This window comes from Grampus griseus (assembly GCF_964374135.1).
Source record: "Grampus griseus genome assembly, chromosome: 5".
NCBI classification, from domain to species: domain Eukaryota; kingdom Metazoa; phylum Chordata; class Mammalia; order Artiodactyla; family Delphinidae; genus Grampus; species Grampus griseus.
This window is the reverse complement of record NC_138998.1, coordinates 16816683-16837737: the sequence shown is the minus strand read 5'-3', so window position 1 is coordinate 16837737 and position 21055 is coordinate 16816683. Positions and strand designations below refer to the sequence as shown.

The 21055-nt window shown below is 43.6% G+C and overlaps 1 protein-coding gene across 2 annotated transcripts in view; it reads left to right on the top strand.

Moving 5' to 3' along the window:
• The window catches only part of MED12L (mediator complex subunit 12L), a gene marked incomplete at its 5' end in the record, with an annotated part of 324843 nt that overhangs the window by 197193 nt on the left and 106595 nt on the right, over positions 1-21055 (top strand). The window lies entirely within an intron of this gene.

The following is a 21055-nucleotide window of genomic DNA, read 5'->3' as shown; positions in this document are numbered from 1 at the left end:
TGTGATAAGGATTATGTGACATAGTCCATAAGGCACCTGTCAGAACCTAGGTCAAAGAATGTGCTCAGGACATATTAGCCTATGCCTTGCCATCCTGCTTCTGCCTCACTCTACACGCCCCAGCCCCTAACCTCAGCACATGTTCTTACATACATGTATGATGAGACGTTTTAACAATCTCCAATTGTATGTAAATTAAGAGATCTAGCGCTGGTATATGTAAAGAGTGGTTTATAAGCTCAGATATATTCAGCATCCAATCATTCCTGTAATCTCTAGGGTTCTAGTTTGGGCTTTACACTAACCAGCTGTGTGACCTTCATCGTCACCCGACCTTTTTGGAATTTCGGACTGAAGGCCCTAAAAAAAATCCCTATCAGGACCCAGATTTATGTGGGCTTCTACGTTTTCCTCAAAGATAGGTTCCCATTAAGAATTTATTACCCTTTGAACGTTTGTCTCGTAAGTCCCTGTATTTCTCTGTGCTAACTGGATTCCATCCAACCTCAGAGTTTGGCTAGGAGTGCATCATTAAATTAGCTTTGAGTGACTGGTGTGTGATTTTGGGCTAAGTACCCTAACTTTTCTGAGCTTCAGATTCCTCACAACCTTTTTATCAGGATTACCTGAGACCACATGTGCACGTGACGTTGCTTTGAACGCTCTAGGACAGCCCCCCCAGTTCCCCTTGAGCAGCCTTCTCTGTGTCTAGTCCCTGTTTTCTGACTTTCCTCAGGTGTCGATCCAAGAGAGAAGAAATCCTGGCAACTGTTGTCATAAGTGTGCTGCTGAAGCCAGATGTGTTTCGGGAACAGTTCACTGTAGGGAAGTTGCACTGTTTCTCATGAAATGAAACCATGTGAGGCCTTCGTGTCCCCTCACTGATATTGCTTCTATACCACACAGCTGCAGAGAGCCCCCAAGTAAGCTCGTCCCCTCCAAGTACAAGGCAATCTTCCGATTGCATCAGCAGTTGCATCTGCTGAGTCAGCAGGGAGAGAGCACTTCGGAGGCAAAAGTATATTTAAGAATTGGGCCGCAAGTGGAGAGGCACATGTTTCTTTCTCTGTTACTTTGTCCTTCTCTTCTGCTCCCTAGTAACACGTGAAGTTCAGGGGCTGGATTTGGTAGTAGATGGAAAAAGTGGTGTCCGGGCTTCCCTGGTGACACGGTGGTTGAAAGTCCGCCTGCCGGTGCAGGGGACACGGGTTCGTGCCCCGGTCCGGGAAGATCCCACATGCCGCGGAGCAGCTGGGCCCGTGAGCCATGGCCGCTGAGCCTGCGCGTCCGGAGCCTGTGCTCCGCAACGGGAGAGGCCACAAAGTGAGAGGCCCGCATACCGCAAAAAAAAAAAAAAAAAAAAAAAGTGGTGTCCGAATTTTCAGTGATTTCCTCCCCTCCACCAATCATCTCTTTTGAGAGTTTAGAAGCCCTGTCCATGCCTCTCACCTTGAATCGCTAGGGTAGGTGGTATATAGTGGGTGGTCAAAAGGTATCCATTGGTTAATGGATCATAGACAATGATTAGGGCTCTTAGACTCCCGCCTTTTTGAGTGTCGGTGTTGCCGTTTTTAAAGTAAGGCAAGGAGGTAAAACCCTACTTTTTTTCCCCCCACTCATAAAAGTTTACTGGGATTGAGGCAGTTTTCTAAACTTCATAATAATGACCTTTGGATTTCAGCAAACCTTATTTTCTTGAATCCAAGTTCTCATGGAAACATTTCAAGGAGTTTACATGAAAGACATCTCTAACTTTCTGTTCCTCTGTGGGCAAGTTATGTGGTTTTCCATCTTTTTGGCTTCACTTATACCTTACTTGGTAACAGGAAATCCAGTATGGCTTCTCCACACTGGAGGAGAAGCAGTGTCTAGAAGTGGGTGAGCCACAGCAGCACTAAGAGGTAGCAGACAGCCATTAAGGAGGACACGGAAGAGAGTCTGGGAGAAAATATTTGCATATCATGTTTCTGATGAAGGATTAAATTCAGAACATACAGAGAACTTCTACAACTTCCTAATAAGAAAAAAACAGCCCAACTAAAAAGTGGTCTAAAGATTTGTATAGACATTTTACCAAAAGCACATGAAAAAATGCTCAATATCATTAGTCATTGGGGGAATTCAAATAAAAAACACAGTGAGATACTATTTCACATCAACCAGAATGGCTATAAATAAAAAAGACAATTAGAAATGTCACCGAGGATATGGAGAGGTAGGAACCCTTGTACACCGCTGGTGGGAATTTAAAATCATACGGCCACTTTGAAAACAGTTTGGTAGTTTTTTAAAAAGTTTCACCTAAATTTATCTTCTGACCCAACAGTTCCACTTATAGGTGTCTACTCAAGAGAAATGGAAACATAGACCTATGCAAAGACTTATATGCAGGTAGCGTATACGTTTTTAGTAGCATTATTCATAATAGCTAAGAGTTGAATCACCCCAAATGTCAACTGATGAATGGATAAACCAAAGGTAGCAAAGTCACATAATGGAATACTACTCAGCAATAAAAAGGAGCGAAATACACCTATAATATGGATGGATTCAAAAACGTTTTGCTAGGGAAAGAAGCCAGATGCAAAATACCACTAAGATGAAATGTCTAGAAGAGGCAAGTCTATAGGGGTGGAAAGTAGATGAGGGCTAGGGGTGGGCGTGGAGACTCACTGTAAGGGTATGAGGGGTTCTATTAGGGTGATAAAAACTGGATTATGATGGTGGTTGCACAGCTCTATAAATTAATTAAAAATCATTGAATTGTACATTTAAAATGGATGAAAATTATGGTATGTAAATTATATTTGAATGAAGTTTAAAAGGAACAAATAGTATACAGAAGAGGAAAGGAATAGATACAAGCTAGCGGCTCACTGTGCAATAATGGATGAGTTTTCAAGGCCAGGGAAAAGCACCTAGTAAGCACATTCCCTGTCACCTCTTGAAGAAGATAGTGAAATGCAAAATACGTTCAGCAGGAGTTTCCACCCCTTGACGTAGGTGAGGGGCACTGCTTAGCGATCTGGATGATTCATTTATGAGTTTTCTTCTTTTACCATGTATTTTTTTTTTGCGGTACGCGGGCCTCTCACTGTTGTGGCCTCTCCCGTTGCAGAGCACAGGCTCTGGACGCGAAGGCTCAGTGGCCATGGCTCAAGGGCCCAGCCGCTCCACGGCACGTGGGATCATCCCGGACCGGGGCACGAACCCGTGTCCCCTGCATCGGCAGGCGGACTCTCAACCACTGCGCCACCAGGGAAGCCCCATGAGTTTCTTCTTTTAGAATTCGGTTCAAAATCCAGAGACCCTGGCTGTGGGTGATTATTTGTACTTCGGGGGCATCTATACTCCCATTTTCTTAATTCCTATGGAAACTATATGAGAGAGTTGGGTTTTAATTCGTTCAGACATGATATTTGGATTTTTCTGGAGTCAAATTTGTTTTCCAGGTTTGGGAAATGAGATGTTTTATTCTCCTCAGCTGGCTTATGAGAGTGTCCTCTTGCCTCCTTCGTCTCTTATACTACCTTCTCTAGATGAAATGCCTCCCCTAATTTAGGCCACGGCTCCTCATTTTTGCATTTTCTTTTCCTCACGAGCGTGCATGTCTCCTCGGATGGTCGGCCATCTTCTACAATCTTCCCTTCCCCAGACTTCAGTCCACTGTGTACGTTGGAGTGTGTCGTCTGTCTGTGTTCCTCAAACTCAGCATTTCTAAACTTGAACTGTCTTTCCTTTCTGTGGCACACATCATTTTCCTTTCATCCCTGTGTATGAATATTTGGTTCATCTCTTAGTTGAGAGAGTTTAAGACCTCAGTGCTGGACTGGATCTTTCTCTCTTCCTTGCCCCCATCTAGTCAGTCACTTATCTAGTCTTTCTGCTTCTTCTGTTACAATATCATTCCTCTGTTTCTGTCCTCACCTTGCTCCTCCCAGTCATCTTCCAGATCCAGGCCCTCCTGGTGTCACATGTGGCCCTGTACTGACCTCCTCTCTGGTCTTCCTGCTTCTTGCTTCTCTCCTCTTGAAGCTGGCTGTCCTGCTTCTTGTTGCTAGATTCTTCTTTCTAAATTACCCATGTCATCGTGTTCTCTAACCCTGAGTATGATAAGACAGGGAACTTCTTGAATAACAGTTACTAATGAAATATAAGGAATTATTTTTTTTTTTACTGTTGGAGATCATGGAGTGTGGAAGCCAAAAGATGCTGGGTTCTGATAATTAAAAGTTGGCACTCAACTTTGGGAGAAATCTTCTTGTCCCATAATTAATCCTCTGAATCAGATGACAATAGTAACTACTCTGTAGAATCATTATGAGGTTAAGTGAGAATATATGTTTATGAATTATGTGCTTTGTGAACGTAGCTTTTGCCTGTGTTATTTCCACGAATCCTTGCCTACATGGAATTCACGATCATTTTCATCTGATCGGGGATTCTCTCCGTTAACCTAACTGTTGCCTCTCAGGGGCGTGCCTTGTGTTCAGTCCCCGATTTTTCTTCATACCCATTCCTGCTCCTGCATGGCCTCCTTTCTCCCCCTGTTTCCCTACCTTGGGAATCTCTGCCTCCCCTTCAGTGTCAAGGTCAGAATCTGACCTTTTCTATGAGGTCATTTTCGCAAAGTCTACTGATGGTCCACGCTCAGGGATTATAAAGAGGGTAAAGGGGAGGGTAAGTTTCTGCCCTCAAGGAATTTAGAATCTACTGGAGGATCCAGACGTACAACAGACCACAAAATACAGAGTGAGAGGTTGGGATGCTATAGACATCCAGAGGTAGAAGTGTCCCCTGATGAGGGGAAGCAGGGATCAGGGAGGTTCCATGGCAGCTTCGATGCCTGGCTTGTGGCAGGTTTGCTGAAGGTCCGATGGGAAAGGAGCACATGGAAATGCTGAGCATGGCCCAAGGTAACATGCAGTAGTCTGCTGGGGAGACGATGATGGCCTTGAGTGGTGGAGAGATGTGACAGATCGAGGCATATTGAGCAGTGAGTGGCTGACTGATGCTGGTGCAAAGAGACGGGGAGTGTTGTGTCCTCCCAGGATTTGGCAGTGGGTGTCGGTCTCTTTCACTGATGTTAGGGCCCCGTGAGAGGAGGGGCACATGAAAGAATGGGTGGAGTTCAGGTTTAGGTTTGTTGGTTTCAGGATGCCCGCGTAGCATCCATGTGGAGATGTCTACTAAGGAATTGAAGATAGAGGTCTGGAGCCTGAGGAGGTGCTCCTGGCTGGTGAGGTACGTTTAAGATCAACAGAAGACCTGTGATAGAAAAAGCGATGGGAGTGGCTGAGGTTGCCCAGGATGAACCTGCCCAGTAGAGTGAGAATAGGAGAAGGCTGACTTCGAAGCTTTTAAGGAGCAATTCTCGGGAAAGTGAAGTGCCTGAAGGAGTGCTCAGAGAACTGGAAGGATTACCGGCAAAGATTAATGGCCTGTGAACTGAGATGGGAGTTTACGAAATGAGAAGTCGTAACTAGTTTTCTCCTGCAGGGAAGTCAAGAGACCTAGGACAGCGAAGCGTCGTTGGATGGGATTTAGTAACAGAGAGGTCACTGTTGGTCTTTGCCGGGGCTGTATATGTCGTGCTGCCTGAGTGCAGGGGCTGGGTACGGGGGGAAGTAGGGGCAGAGCAGAGGGCTGATGACAGAGGGTTGGGTAATACTTGTGAGGTGAGGAAGTAAGGGAATGGTTTCAGACAACTCTTTCAAAAAAAAAAAAGAACAAAACACTATGCTTACCACAGGAAAAAGAGAGAGAGGGTGGGGGGTAGAGGTAGATATAGTACCAATGGAAGATTCTGCTAAGCTTCTCATTTCATGTCTTACATTTAAAAATATTTTTCTTCACTTGGCTTAAAAAAACAAAACAAACAAACCCTTGCTCCTACCCCTGGCCGACATGGTGGCCGTGTGGTGCCGACCCCAGCTCTGCTGCCTTTCAGCTTTCTGACCCTCAGTCTCCTCCTGTGTACAGTGGCTGTGATGATGTATCCACTATGGGGTGAGGTTGAAGTGAGAATGTTTATGAAGCATCTGGCACAGCTGTGCAGGGTATGGGCTAAGTCTTACAAGCCCCTGTTGCGTGTTGTAGGTACACAGTAGAATGCATTTAGTGATTGATGGGTTGGACACACGGTGAATGAAACTCATTTCTCACCACTTGAGAACTGTTGCGTGGTTTGTAGTTTCAGCCGCCCCGTGAGGAGTCATTTGATCGTTTTGCTCCAAGAGCTTCGTACCGGTTGCCTCTGAGCCTCATCTGCCTGCTCCTTCTTCAACAGCAGCACCGAAGCTCCCGGGCCCCCCGTGCAGTTTACAGCAGAGCCGCTGTGCGTACTCTGCGCGTCCCAGCGCCTGCAGGGTGTTGGGATGAGCATTGCTTCAGCTGTAGTCATGGGCTTGGGTCCAGGATCTCACTGATGGGCAGGAACCCTGTCATGCCACCTACTGCTCCCCTAGCTGAGAGCTGACGAAACCTCTCAAGAAGGCGATGTCTGTGGCAGTCCTGGGTTTCACAGCCATTCCTGAGGTTAGATAGCATCGAGGCTGAGAGGAGACCTTCTAGGTTTTTTCCAGCCAACCATTGATATGATCCTTTGACTATTAACTGTGTTGCGATGTTGTTAGTTGTAAGCTGGCTTTTTTTTTTTTTTTTTTTTTTTTTTTTGCGGTACGCGGGCCTCTCACCATTGTGGCCTCTCCCGTTGCGGATCACAGGCTCTGGACGCGCAGGCTCAGCGGCCATGGCTCACGGGCTCAGCCGCTCCGCGGCATGTGGGATCTTCCCAGACCGGGGCACGAACCCGCGTTCCCCTCATCGGCAGGCGGACTCCCAACCACTGCGCCACCAGGGAAGCCCTAAGCTGGCTTTTTAAATGAGTGAAATGAAATGGTAGAAAAGGATGAACATGTCCTCAGTGTCTCCTTTATCTTAGGCCTTGAACTTGGTGCTTGATTTCTCCTGCAGCCCTCATAGCAGCCCGTGCCCTAGGTGTGTTTTATTCCCATTTTCTTCCCCAGCTGGGAAGATCCGAGGTTTAGACATGTTAATTAACTTGCGCTGACTCACACAGCCAGTAATGCGTAGGATCACCATTCCCATCAGATCTGACTGAAACCGTATCTGCGGTTTTTCCCATGATCCTGCCCTGGAGTCCACATGCAGAGCAGTTCTGGGGTTGGTACTGGAGGGCCGGAAACGGGAGGGCCAGGATAGGGCGGCGGTGGGATTTGTTTTCCCTGTCAAGCTCGTGAAGGAACTGCGGATCTTCTGAACTGGAGATGTAGTTTGGCTTGGCCTGAACCATGTGGAAAACAGCAGGAAATTTCCCTTAAGCATGCAGATTTGGATCCTGTCTTGGAAAAGAAGATCTGCCCACAGTGAGCGTGAACGGTCCAGCAGTGTTCGCTGACTCTTCCCTTTGGAGAATATGCTGTCTGGGTCACCGGCTCACGGCATCCTCTGCTGACGTCCCTGGGCCTCCTCACTCGGGAGCATTGCTCGCCAGGTCCTGTAGACGCTTGATTTTGCAACTCGCGGTGCGTTTATCGTTTACTCTTCTATGACGACATTTGACCTATATGGATCATCCAATGTTCTACGTTGACGATAAACATGCCTTTCTTCCTCCCTCTCTACTAACTCCTGATTTTTCTCGCTTCGGTGACCAACACTTAGCATTCTTAACAAAATGACTTTCCTGGTACCGCTTAGCAACCCAGAAAGAATAGTGGCAGGAGATCTTGTTGTTTAGTGCACACCCGAGAATTAATTAATTGTCACAGTTGACCTTTTCTCTGTGCCCAGCCCTCTTCTGAGGCCTTTAAGTGAAAACCCTAACTGGTCGTATTGTTAAACCGCTTTTATGGTTGGAAAAATGGAGATTCTGTGTCTCAAGGAAGGAAAGGTTTATTAACGGTGGAGCAGAGGCTTGACTGAACCCAGGTGCGCTGGATACGCAAACCTCCGCTGTAGCCTGGAAGGGCAGTGGGAAGACCGGGGGAGCATCAGCACCCGGGGCTCCGGACCTGCTGCGATGGGCACACAGCTTTGTTCTCACCGTTCCCGGGCTAGGTCTCCACACGAGCGGGCAGCTGCTGTGCCGGGCTGGGGAACTCCCTCCTCAGCAGGCAGAGCCGGCAGGCGTGCGCAGCAGGCCATGCGATCCTTAATTCTCCCCGGCTTCCCAGGGCCTCGTTATTGCCTTTCTGGTCAAGATTTGAAAGATAAATGCCAGTTAAATGCTTGCTCCCCAGAGCAAGCTCCATAGAGCTTGCTGCTCACGATTTTTTGGACTGATTATTTGGTGATGGTGGTTCTCAAGTGACAGAGTTGTAGTATAATTCTCTCTCTTATTTGTCCTCCACTTTTCAATGTGTTCTTAAGAAGCTCACGTCTGGAACTGCAAGAATTTCAGATCTGAGGGGTTGTTTTTGGCGGGAGGGTGGAGAGGGGTCACTTTCTTGTAGAAAAGCTATACTAAGCCAGTAGAGCATATGGGAATACTGCTGTAGTCCCTAAAGTTCAGTGGAGAGATGTAATGTTCACAAGACCCACCTAAGGCAAAACTTCTGGTGAAAGGTTCAGCCTTTCTTGCATTTTGGAATCACCCGTAACGTAAGACTCTTTCCCAATTTAAGCCTGAGAGAGAGAGAATGAGAGAGAGGGAGAGAGGGAGAGAGGGAGAGGGGGAGAGGGGGAGAGGGGGAGAGGGAGAGAGGGAGAGAGGGAGAGAGGGAGAGAGGGAGAGAGGGAGAGAGGGAGAGAGGGAGGGAGGGAGGGAGGGAGGGAGGGAGGGAGGGAGAGAGAGAGAGAGAGTGTGTGTGTGTGTGTGTGTGTCTGTGTGTGTCTGTGTGTGTCTGTGTGTGTCTGTGTGTGTCTTCCAATGCTGCTAAGATACAGCTCTGCTGAAGGCCTTGGGAAAGAAACAAGTTACCTCACTGGGTATATTGACTTCTTTCTGTGATAGAATCAGGTCACTGTATTCATAAGGCACTTCATTAATGCAGGCTTGGTGTCAGTGACCCAAAGGTGTTGGAATGTCAGTGACCCAAAGGCTGGAAAACCAGCCTTCATTCTGGTTTTTCAGGTACTACCCTGAAGTTCTCTTTGCAAAGTTATGCTTGACACCTGAAGCTTACAATTAAGCTTGTTTTGGTTCACATTTGGATTTAACTTTCTTTTTCCAGGTGACCTCTGATTAGTTACTTAGTTACTCACTCACTCACTCACTGATTGATGTGGGGAGGGGGAGGGGAGGGTGGTGTGAACTGGGTTGTAAACCCCTTGAAGGCAAGGCTTGTGTCTAATGCTTCCTTATAACCTTACCCCAGACCTGGTCACTGTGCAGGTGGAGAGCCTCGGCGAGCTTCAACACCGTGCTCCACGTCACACAGACAGTGAGAAGCAAAGCCAGGAGACGAGCTCCAGGTTTTGTGGCCCCAGAACAGGCTGCCTCTCCGCTGTGCTGCTTGGCTTGATCAGTGGCACCTCAGAAGCAGCCTGGACGGTGCCCTGGACCTCACTGCAATCGGCAGGTGTTACGTTTTTGACTGAGTCTTTGGCTCTGATCCTGGGCAAAGCCGTTTAGCTCTCGGAGCTGGAGCTTGCCTGTCTGTGAAATGAGGAAAATAATAAATACCTGGCCTGGCTCCCAAAGGCACTGTGAGAATCTGGAGAGGTACTGTGTGCAAGTCCATTTTATATTGTAAGTGCTGCAGCAATGTCATTCCCGGCAAATCTTTTTTCTGCTTAACAATGAAAATCTTATTACTCATATAGTCAAATTTTTATCGTTTCCTTAATTGAAATGTATATTTTTGTGTTCTGTTTAGGGAAAGTCTAATGTATACACAGTGAAATTCTGGACTATTAATACAGAGTTAGCTGGTCAGAGAGGTTACAGGCTACAGTCCCAATAGCCAGGGTAGTGGTTTTGAATGAATCTGTTCTAACCCAAATGCATTTCAAGTGGCTTCTGGTCCCTTAAAAAACATTCTCAGAATCTAAGACCCCAGGTAAAGTCTTCAGTTGTTTGATTACCATTTACCAACCTATTAAGAAAGGAGAGTACTTTTCTCAGCCTTATGGAGATGTTGTTCCTTGTTTTCGAAGGGTCATTCCATGGCTTAAGCATTATACTTATACTTAAAGGGTCGTAATTATTCTTCACGGTGATGATGGTGGTTGCCATGGTCACCATTTTAATGAGGTCATCACTGTGGTTATCTGGGTTGTGGATGAGTGGGCAGGTGTCCTCAAGGCCACTCTCAATAGAATTGGGTGTCAAGTTAGCTACCCTAGTTTTTCACATCACAGTTTAATGACACTGCAATGCTTTTTGTTTAAATTAATGAATTAAGACAGGTACTTAAGAGACAAGTCTTCCTTCAGTTTCAACCCCTACCATCAATGGTAAAGATTCTTTAGTGAGGTCTTGAATGCTAGTGGATATTGTACAGTTTTCATTGGCATCAAACCCTCACCGTGTCTCATTTTTTCCTCTCATAAAAACAAGAAATAGGAGTTTTTGGGATTAACAGATACACACTGCTATATATAAAATAGATAAACAACAAGGACCTACTGTGTAGCACAGGGAACTATATTCAATATCTTATAATAGCCTATAACGGAAAAGAATCTGAAAAAAATGTCTGTCTATAACCAAATCACTTTGTTGTACACCTGAAACATTGTAAATCAACAGTACTTCAATTTATAAATAAATAAATCCCCCACCCCACCCCCACCCCAATGTAGTAAAAAGATCTGGCATCACAGATAATTTATTTTGTATAATGTGTGTGTGTGTGTGAATACATACACACCCACGTACATACATATATAACATTTTCTTTAAAGTAGTTCCTGCTGTCAACTTCACTGGCATTAATTATCTTTTTTTCTTTATGAACGAAGTGAAACAGTACAACCCAGGAAGGGCAGAGAGAATAGGAATTGGCAGGTGATCTCGCGTAAGGCATGGCCAAAGACCAGGAGAGGAGCTGATCCAACACTGTCCTCTGATGTTTCTAAACAGCTCACTGTGAAGTGAGGGGACTAAAGCGACGGATTGCAAATTCAGATAGAGCCCCAAATCTAATGTCAGTGAGAAAAGTGAGCCAGGTATAAGAAGAAATAATCGCAGCACCATCAGGCCAGTAAAATACAGCTAACAGCTTCGGTGTTAGGAAAAATGATCGGAAAGGCTGGGGGCTGCGGTGAACTGGGGAGTGTTGCCCCACTCCCAGGCTCTGGGCTGTTGCCATGCAGGTGTGTGGGTCACCTGCCATGAGACTATAAAAAATGGATTTTTATATAAAATTGCATGAATTTCAAAAATTTAAATTAAAAAAATTCTGGCTTAATTTCATTAAAACAGACCAAATAAAGCTGGTTTGTGGGTTACAGTTTGTGACATCTAACTTCATGGTGGGGCTGCCCCAGGTCTCTCCATGGGGTTTGTACCAGTACCCTGGGGGACCTAGACCCTTGTTACCCAGTGCCAGCTCCAAACCTGCCCCTCATTTTTAGTAATTTCCCCCTCACTTAATATTTTCCTTTTCACCTGAAATTGATGAGCTTGTAAGACGAGAGAGTTCATTATAGGATTTTAGAACTTAATGGCATTGTATTCACTTTGGGATGAATACTTTCTCAAAAGCTCTGTGTCTTCTTCCTTGATGCTGATGCATTAGGTTGAACTGAAATGGAAATGTTTTTATAGATGGCATTTTCATATGGTCTAACTTAACATGTCTAGCACTTGGGAAATTTTGGTAACTGGAATCAGGTATACTGGGGAGAAGGGGGCAGAGAGATTCTGCTCGATTAATTATGAAGAAACAGCAATGTGGTAAAAGTATGTTCTACCATCTGCCTCCGTAGGATGGCTTCAACTGAACTTTGAGCTGCTATCTACATGCGGTCGCCCCTTTTCATTGTTGTACCGGTGGCTGTAGGCACCGTGTGGATACTTCTTTTTCATACCACAAAATATACATAGATATTTTGTTTCGTCTTTGCAACAGGAAATTAGAATGTTTCGGGCTAACAGAAAAAGAGAATATTGATGTTGAAGAGATGAAACCTCACTATTTTTTGAACAGTGATCATGATTACATTGATCACTGATACACTGAGATAGTAGTTACCTTTCTGACAGCATCCACTGTTCTTTATTTAGTCACATTGCTATGTATCGTATGGGTTCTACATAGACAATTTTGACACAGTGCGAGACTTTGTTTAAAGTTTTCATTTTCCAGGACTTTTAACGTGCTTGGTTGAAACAACCAAAAAAGAATGTAGCTGTTATTATTTGAGGCCTGCATGTTACTGTGCGCCGTGAGTAGCCGCAGGGTACCCAGTCACGATATGAAGGACCGGCCTCTTTATAAATACAACCAGTAAACAATTAATTTTGCAGCTTTTCCAACTTGTCCTTTAGTCCGTTTATCTAATTTGCAATGAGCTTTGAGAAGCTCATTGATGATTTGTTTTCAGTTTCATGTCTAACCTTTGAGTTTGGCAGTTATGAGGAGGAACAGGTTTGGACAGGCAGGTCTTCCACCCCAAAAGGAGTGTGGCAGGCCCTAAAATGCCTGCCATCTTGAGGCAACTCATGCCCATGAATTATTTTCTTGGGTCTCTTCTGTCAGCTCTCAGCCGGAGAGCCACACAGCTCAGTGCTGACAGCCCAAGTGTTTTTCTGTTATGATTTTTCTTTCTTCAACTAGATCATAAGCTCCTTTAGTGTGGGGACCTTAGAATATTTTGTTTCTGCAGCCCCCTATTTTACTGGCTTCCACTTTGGAAGCAGCCAGAATCTTGATGTTTTTAGCAAAGGGTTCTCTTTAGACTCAGGGACTTGAAAAGTGGAGTTTCAGAAGACAGATTGAGAGCCAGTAATATCTCTAACCTGAGAGCATGTCCAGACTACAGGCAAACCCTCCTCTGGTAGCTGAAAAGTCTGTGTTTCTGTCTTGCTAGTCACAATAACAACAACAACAACAAAGTTAATAAGCGTATGGGTTCAGCAAATGCTGACTAATATTATTTTGTGCCTAGGACTGTTCTAAATTATTAAGATAAATATATATATTTGCGGTACGCGGGCCTCTCACTGTTGTGGCCTCTCCCATTGCGGAGCACAGGCTCAGCGGCCATGGCTCACGGGCCCAGCCGCTCCGCGGCATGTGGGATCTTCCCGGACCGGGGCACGAACCCATGTCCCCCGCATCGGCAGGCGGACTCTCAACCACTGCGCCACCAGGGAAGCCCTAAGATAAATTTTAATTGATCAAAAAGACATTGGAATCAAATTGCAGATCTGCCACTTACTTAGGCAGGTCATCTAACCCCACTATGCTTCCGTTTCCTCGTCTGTAAAACACTCATATAGGATTGATTTGAGCATTGAATGAGGTATTACCACAGTATTATGTCATTCAAGCCTTATAGATCTTTTATTGGAGCTTGGCATCTTGGAAAAACTCACTGTATAGATGCTTCCTGAGTGGTAGTAAGAATAGTACGCCCATTTTTCAGATGAAGAAACTGAGACTTGCAGAGGCTCCTGCAGCAGACATGTGCCGCTGGAGCTCACCCAGGCTAGCACACCTGGTGAGGGCACAACCTGGATTTGAACAGAGGTCGGTCCAAGTGCTGGGCTCTTAACCACTCTTTTGCTCCTATTTCTGCACAGCCCGGTGGGGGCGGTTCATGTGTTCATTATAATCTGATGTCTCTCCTTTGGGCAGACTAGGTAATCAAGTAGCTCCAACGTGATTGTAGGGCATGATGTGCCCAAGACAGCCACTTATCTACCTCAGTCAAGTAGTACAGTAAATAAATCACAGATCGGTACAAGTTTACCTGTTAAGTTACTGACCAAAAAAAAAAAAGAGGTCCCAAATAGCAAATACTGAGTTTGCTTAGAACGCTAAAAAGTAGTGACTGAGAGCATGGTTGACTGCAGGCAGACAGGGTTCAAGGTCAGAGCTCTGCTGCTTACTTGCATACCACTTAAGCCTCAATTTGCTCACCTGTAACACGGAGGTAACAGCAGTATATGTCTTCAGGTTGTGTGAGGTTTTCTAAGAAAATAATCTATGTTAAAATGTGAAGTAGTCTTGGACCTATATTAAGGTGTCAGTGCACGTTAGTGATTGTTGTTTCAATAATAAGGTTTAGAAGGACAGTTTGTGTCATACGAGTTCTATCGAATACATTAGAAAACGTCAGTTAAGGAGTTCCCTTCTTCCAAAATGTTGGAAATTATTATTAGAAATTGCCTTCTAAGAGAAATTATAGAATCACTGATACGTATGACTTAATGTGATGGCTTATACCAAGTGAAACTCTATCAGCGCTCTCCTTGAAATGCATTTTTAGTGTAAGTTTTTTCACATTTGGATAATAAGAATGTCAATGAAAGTTAAGATGTGCTAATTACGCACAAGAGGAAGAATAAACGTTCTGTTCTGCCCAGGTATGAGGAGGTTAGAAAGTTTGGAAATTGTTGCCAGGTTGGATAGGGGCTTGGCTTTAATCAATGGCCTGAAGCAGAAGGTTTGCCTCTCGTTTCTTGTTCACCGTGATGTTTTCCACGTGGTTCATCTCATCTAGTTTTAAACCACAGGGTCTGGGTTGCCTCTGCTCTCGCCTGTCTACTTCAGATAGTCAACAGCTCTAGGAACAGCCGTTGGCCCTTCCACTTGTACTAATGCAGAATTTCCCACCCGAGGAAGCAGGAGCAGACTGTCTTCATCTCTGCCTTGCAGAGGAAGAATCTGGGGCCTCTGAAGAGGTTGAGATTTGATTAACATCACATAGCTGGCTGGGACAGAAAAGGGGAGGACCAGTCTTCTTCCTCATCACTGACCCTACAGTGTCCTCTCCAGCATCTGCATGTGGTTCAAGCCTTGGGTTCTTGTTAACCGACCCTAGTGCCTCAGCACATCCCCTGGATCATGGGAATCTAGCCATACAAGGGGCCTCGAACAACCATCCGATCTAATCCCCTCATTTTACTGTGAGAGGCATCAGTGAGCTCCTGAGGAAGTTAAGAGGCTCAAGTCGGACGTAACTTTTGACACTGTCAAAGCCCACACCCCGGCTGGCCTTTCTGCTTTAAACCAAAGTCCTGTCCCATCCTGCACACAGCAGCCCCCTGGAGACTGTGGGATGCTCCCAGGTGATTTCGCCTAAATTTCACCTCCCTTCTATCCTGCCTTCACCACCATTCCTTTCATTGGGCTCTGAGGGCGTTTCATGGGTCTTCCTAGTTTTTCCTCAGCTTATAGGAGTACAGAGAACAAATGGCCGTCCGTGTGTCTTCTGTCTTAATTAGTTTCTGTGGCATTTTTTCAGAGGACAGGGCTATGGGTGACATTTTTTGTTCTTAAAGGAAGTGAAACCCTGAGATACCAAGGAAGGAAGGAAGGAAAGTAGACAGACTCTGAAGGGGGGCACAGATACCACTAACCTAAATAAAAACATCCATTCTCATTTAGTTTTCCATCTCCCACCCATATCCCAGAGTGTAATAAGCCCTCCCAACATTCTGTCTCTAGCCAGGAAATTTTTGCCTGGGTCTCTTCATGAAATAGTTAGGATTTTCTGACTAATCACTTTTTCTTTTCTAGGCTCCTTCCTTAAGTATACGGTACTCAGCAATCTAACTGCTCCCCCAGCCCCTTCTTCTTAACCCACATACACCTGGAACACTTTTTGAATAGGTGTTGGAAACAGTAGTCTTAGGATAGGATTTTGCTGAAGGACTAAAATAACACGTCCCCTTGATCCCTTAGCTTCAAGGAGGAAAAGGCTGTTAACCTTGAACTGGCAGAAATAACAATACAGTATAAATAATAGTATAAAATAAAAAGTGTCTGGCTCTGTTTGGCAATATGGAACCAAAGTTTTTGTTGTTCATTTTGCTAGTAAATCGGAGTCTCTAATCAGAATTATGAAAGGAAGTCCTTGTTAAAAAATGGTAATATACCTAAGTTGAAAGATTCACTTTGAGAATACAATAGAAAATTCCGTAGCAGGTAAATCTTAACCTAGTAAATCGAAAAGTCACCCTACCTTAGGCTCCCCTATCTTTCAGAATCCTTATTATAACTTAGAAGAGTTCAGATCTCCTTGCTGGCTTCTTGATTCTCTCAATGAAGTAAAAGCTTCCCCACGACTTTGAATGTGAACCAGACCTAAGCTGTCCCTAAGCCGTTCGTCACTAGTTAGGCAGTTTTCTCAGCGACTTTCCTGACATGTTTTAACATGATCTCTTAAGGAATCAGAAAGAGGATCGCCCTGTTCTTTGTGTTACAACGAAACGATTGAGATTCTTTTATCAAAATGAGGCAGTTAGGAGAGAAAATCATCTTTTTTTCTCTTGACCTCTTTTTAAAAGAAAAGTGAACGAAACAAATTTCAGTTTGGGGTCTTGGGAAACAATTATAAGGGACTTTGGATTTTACTCAACTAATACAGCAAATGTGATTTAAAAATCCACTTAGTAGAAGTGATTTCCAAAATACCGTTTCCACGTTTGAAGGCACAGTGCACGGTTGGCATTACCTGCCTCCCTGAGCTGGAAACCGTGAAGTTCCATGAAGTACGATGACTCTCGTTTCAGAAAGTGGTTCCTCCCAAAGAGAGCTTGTGGATCTCATCCACTTAGCATTCTAACCCCCACTTTTTCTTCAGACCTCAGATTTAAGCAGAGGTATAATTATACTCTTAATCAGGGCTGCGTCCTACCAACCATGGCTTTTAAGAAAATTTTAAAAAAAAACAACTTCATTTACCTTTCATGGCGGTAGCTGGCTCTCCATTCACCTGATACGGGTGTCTTCAAGTCGAAACAGGCTTCTCAACTCTAATTAAGAATAAACCTTGAAACTAAGGTTGGCAGGGAAGTTGTTTTTTTGTTAAAGCGTAAAAAAATAAGCTTTTTTTTTTTTTTTTTTTGCCCCTGCCGGTGAAGGTAGGTGCTCCCCTGCCCACCTTGAGATCGTTCTTTGGGGCACCCTTTCAAACTCTCCTGCTCGGAGACAACTGGAGCAACTCACTCTCTTGCTAATAGAAATGACTCACACCTGAGAGTAGGTGAGATTTGTAGACTGGGGAAGAACATTTCCTGAACCTGCAGGAATCAGATGGTGATTCACCAGAAGGGAACACAGAGGGCTGGAACCCACAGGGCCAGAGGGCTGTTTAAGGAGGAGGAAGGCATCAAGCCTCACGTTGGGGCCTCTTAAAGCAGACCCAGTGTTTAGGGTTTTTTGGGGGGTGGGAGGGGAACTCCCTATTACTAATCAGAAAATATGCATTTACAAACCTTCCTGCTAATTAAATTTTGGATAAAAAGGAACCAGAATATCTTTTATAAAAGACAGATCTTTCATGGTATTATTCAGTATATTAAAGACAAATTAATATGTGTTTATACTGGTGATCGATAACTTGGGAAACCTGTTGTCTTATTCAAGAATCTGCTGAATTCCATATAACCTGCTTTCACCTACACAAAAATATTTTAAATAAAGTTATTTAGGGGGCGAGTTTACCTTATCTCTTGAATTCCACAAGACAACTTTTATTCTTTTAAAAAACCTTACCACAATGATAAATTTATATAATCGAATCACTTTTTCCTATTTGTAATTAATTTTAGAACTTCCAAAAAATTTCCCAGAGACTCCAAGATTTTCTTGAATGCAACATTCAAGCAAGTAAAAGAAATGAAGAAAATATCACCAAATGAAATCAAAACTTGTTACTATCATGGTTGAAGAGAAAGATAAATGAAAATAATTAAGGTGGAACATTTTTTGAAGCTAGTAAATAATAGGTATTACTTAGTGTTTACTTATGCCTTAAGGAAATAATGTGTATGTACTAGTTGGGTTTTTTTCCTGTGTTTATGCAGAAGAACAAATGTATTTAATTTAAATACCAGTAGTTGAATATCAAAAGTTTGTTTCTTCTGTTGCCTTTTCCTAAACAAACAAAATTAAATGGTTGAATTTAAAATTGAATTGTTTTAAAAATTGAATGGTTTTTAAAATTGTTTCTAAAATTGAATGGTTTTCCATTCCATTCTATTTAGGATGGATTAAGTATGTTGTGGATGAGTAGCTAGCCCTAGGGAAAGTCTCTGAACAAAAATTAGCCAACTTAATAGTGGCTCAGTCGTATAAGAAATTGCCACATTTACTAAACCATCCTTCGTTCAGGTTGAACTCCGCTTTGTGCCATTTGGTACTACTTCTCCAGGGATTTCACTTTGAACATGTAAAGCCCGTCCCCTGCATCTTGATGGGGGGGGAAGTTATGCCATGCAGGCCTGAGATGAGAGACTTGTTTTTTGGGGGTTGCACTTCTTGCCGTTTGTCACTATGATCCATAAACAGTAAATGATGTACTGCTCAAAAGGGGAACTCTGCCAGAATAACCAACTGCCGGCCTTAAAAGCATCAATTCAAAGGAGCACATCCCGTTTAGCCTCCTTGAAGGTATGTTGGGCAAAGACCTTCTCTGCAAGTTCTGAGGATTATCGCCCCACAGTTCCAGTGGTGGGCGTGAATTCACGTGGAGGAGCTTGTGTGGACAAGTATTTCACGAGCTCCTGTTGAGGGAATAAAGGCAGTTCTGTTATCTACCTTAAATTTTAATACATTTGTGACCTGGGTTAACTTCGTCCTATTACTTGTCAACTAACTTAATACGGTTTTTTTGTTTGTTTGTTTTTTAATGTTAAAGAAAATACCTTTCCTTTGTTACATCGCTGCTGATAATATTTTTCATATACTATTCTGTTTTGAATTTGAAGGGAAATGTTTTGATAATTCAGGGTTACACACCTTGACTTTGTATGTGTTGGTTTTGTATTAAGATTTCCACAAGGGGGAGGGAAGGAGCTGGTGTCAGTGCAGTAGGTGGCCCTCCTTGTCTCCTCCTGAGGGTGGGCTGGGCTGGGCATGGACTAGCCTTTTCCTGGCCTTAGTCACAGTGGGATTGTGTATTTAAAATCCTCTTCGGCTGGCCATACAAAGTCTTGTAGTGAGAAAGTTAACATGAGGCACCCTTTATGCATTTGTCTTAAAGCACGTTATGCCGATCTCAAGTTGGGACTTGTTAAAGCTGGTCTTACATAACCTTCAAAAAGGGAAGTAGTACAGGTTTAGTCAGAGAAGAGTGTAATGCTTTGATGAAAAGAGCAGCTAAGAACCAGCCCATAGCTTTATTATTGTTCAAATCACCAAAAGTTTAACCTGCATAATTTTTTTTCTGCCGATTTTTATAACAAGTCTCACATTTCATAAAAGCCACAGGAGACTTTATAACAGTAATTATCTTGCTGCTTCAATGGAAGATCCTATTAAATGCAAGGAAGCTATTTTAATAATATTGTTTAGCTATTACAAACCCCAAATTTATTTTGAATATAGGACGATGTCCTAGGCTATGTGTTTGTGTTTCTCTACCACCACAATGTTTAAAAAAATTTTTGTGTTTCATTTTTTATTACAGGTGATTTTTGTCCTTCTATAATAATGTTACTTTTAAAGATGTTAAACCTACAGACAAGTTGAAATTATAGTTCAAGCAGATTTCATCTAAATTTTCCCATTGACATTTTTCACGCCCTCCCCCACCCTCCCCCTCAACACACATATTTGTGGGGAGACCTGTTTGAAGTTGCAGTCATTGTGACAGATGTCCCACCCCTAACTGCTTCAGCATGTATTTCCTAAAAACAAGGATATTCTCCTACCTGGAAATTCCCTGGTGGTCCAGCGGTTAGGACTCTGTTTTTTCGCTGCCCAGGGCGTGGGTTCAGTACCTGGTAGGGGAAGTAAGATCCTGCAAACCACACAGCACAGCCCCCAAAAAACCAACAAAAAAAGGGATTTTCTCCTGCCTACTCACAATATTCAGTCTGAATTTTGCTTTTTCCCAGTAACATTCTTTACAATTTTTTGAGGCAGAACTAATCAGTGGTCACACGTTGTGTTTTTCTAGTTTACTCTTTTATTCTAAATCTTTCTGCTTTTTTTTTTTTAAATCTCCTTGGCTTTTGAAAATTGGTTTGTTCTGTATTCGCTAGGTCCATCCTGTGGGTCACTTAGTAAGGAGATGCTTTCAAATGTTTCTGAGGCAGTTTGAATATATTACCCTGAAGTCTACCTTGGGGTTTGGAACTTTGAAATCAAATGGGGATATCTATACTCTTGTTTTGGACAGAGACCTGGTTCGTGGATCCAAACTCACTTTTTCTCTGGGATACTGGACAAACTCATTCAACTTTTCCCGGCTTCAGTTTTCTGTAAAACTAAGGTTCTGGCTTAATCACAGAATTTTAGATGAGAATTTCTATAATCTTTCAAAATATATTCTTAAAGAGACAGAAGCACTCAAGGAGAGAAGGTTTCTAATGTTTCATCCCTTTAAAGGAATGAAAATAGGTAATGGTGTTGATACGTCTTCCTAAATCCCAGAATAAACTTTTTTAACCCTATTCCTACCTCCCCCCTTTTTAGTGTGAGGCACTGGCAAATGCATTGCTAAGGCTTACCTTGGTCTTCTAGTCATTTCTGCCTTGCATATGACCGCCTGCTCTCTCCTCCCTTTATTTGGCTTCGCTGCATTGGCCTGGACCTGGGCACAGTGTTGCTTCCTCCAACGCTGCTAGGCAGAGAATTGGTACTGCAGTCTAATTTTCTCTGTCTCTGTAATCTCTGACGTATCCATTTTTTCTGAAAGGAAAATGCACACACGAAGGACCTCTTAGTCTTTCACAGTACATGAACTCATCATTACAAGACAAAGATGAGCAGGGATCTAATTGACACATAGCTCAAATGATCTGTCTGGGATGCCCATGTCCTTTGCATGTAGCCAGAACATACAACAAGGGCTGCAGTAAAATCCTCTCCAGATCTTCCTGTTCCACCTCTCTGTACACAAAAATCGCTCTAACTGTGGCTCACCATCCAGTTGCTGAGAATTCGTGCTGAGTATAATTATTACA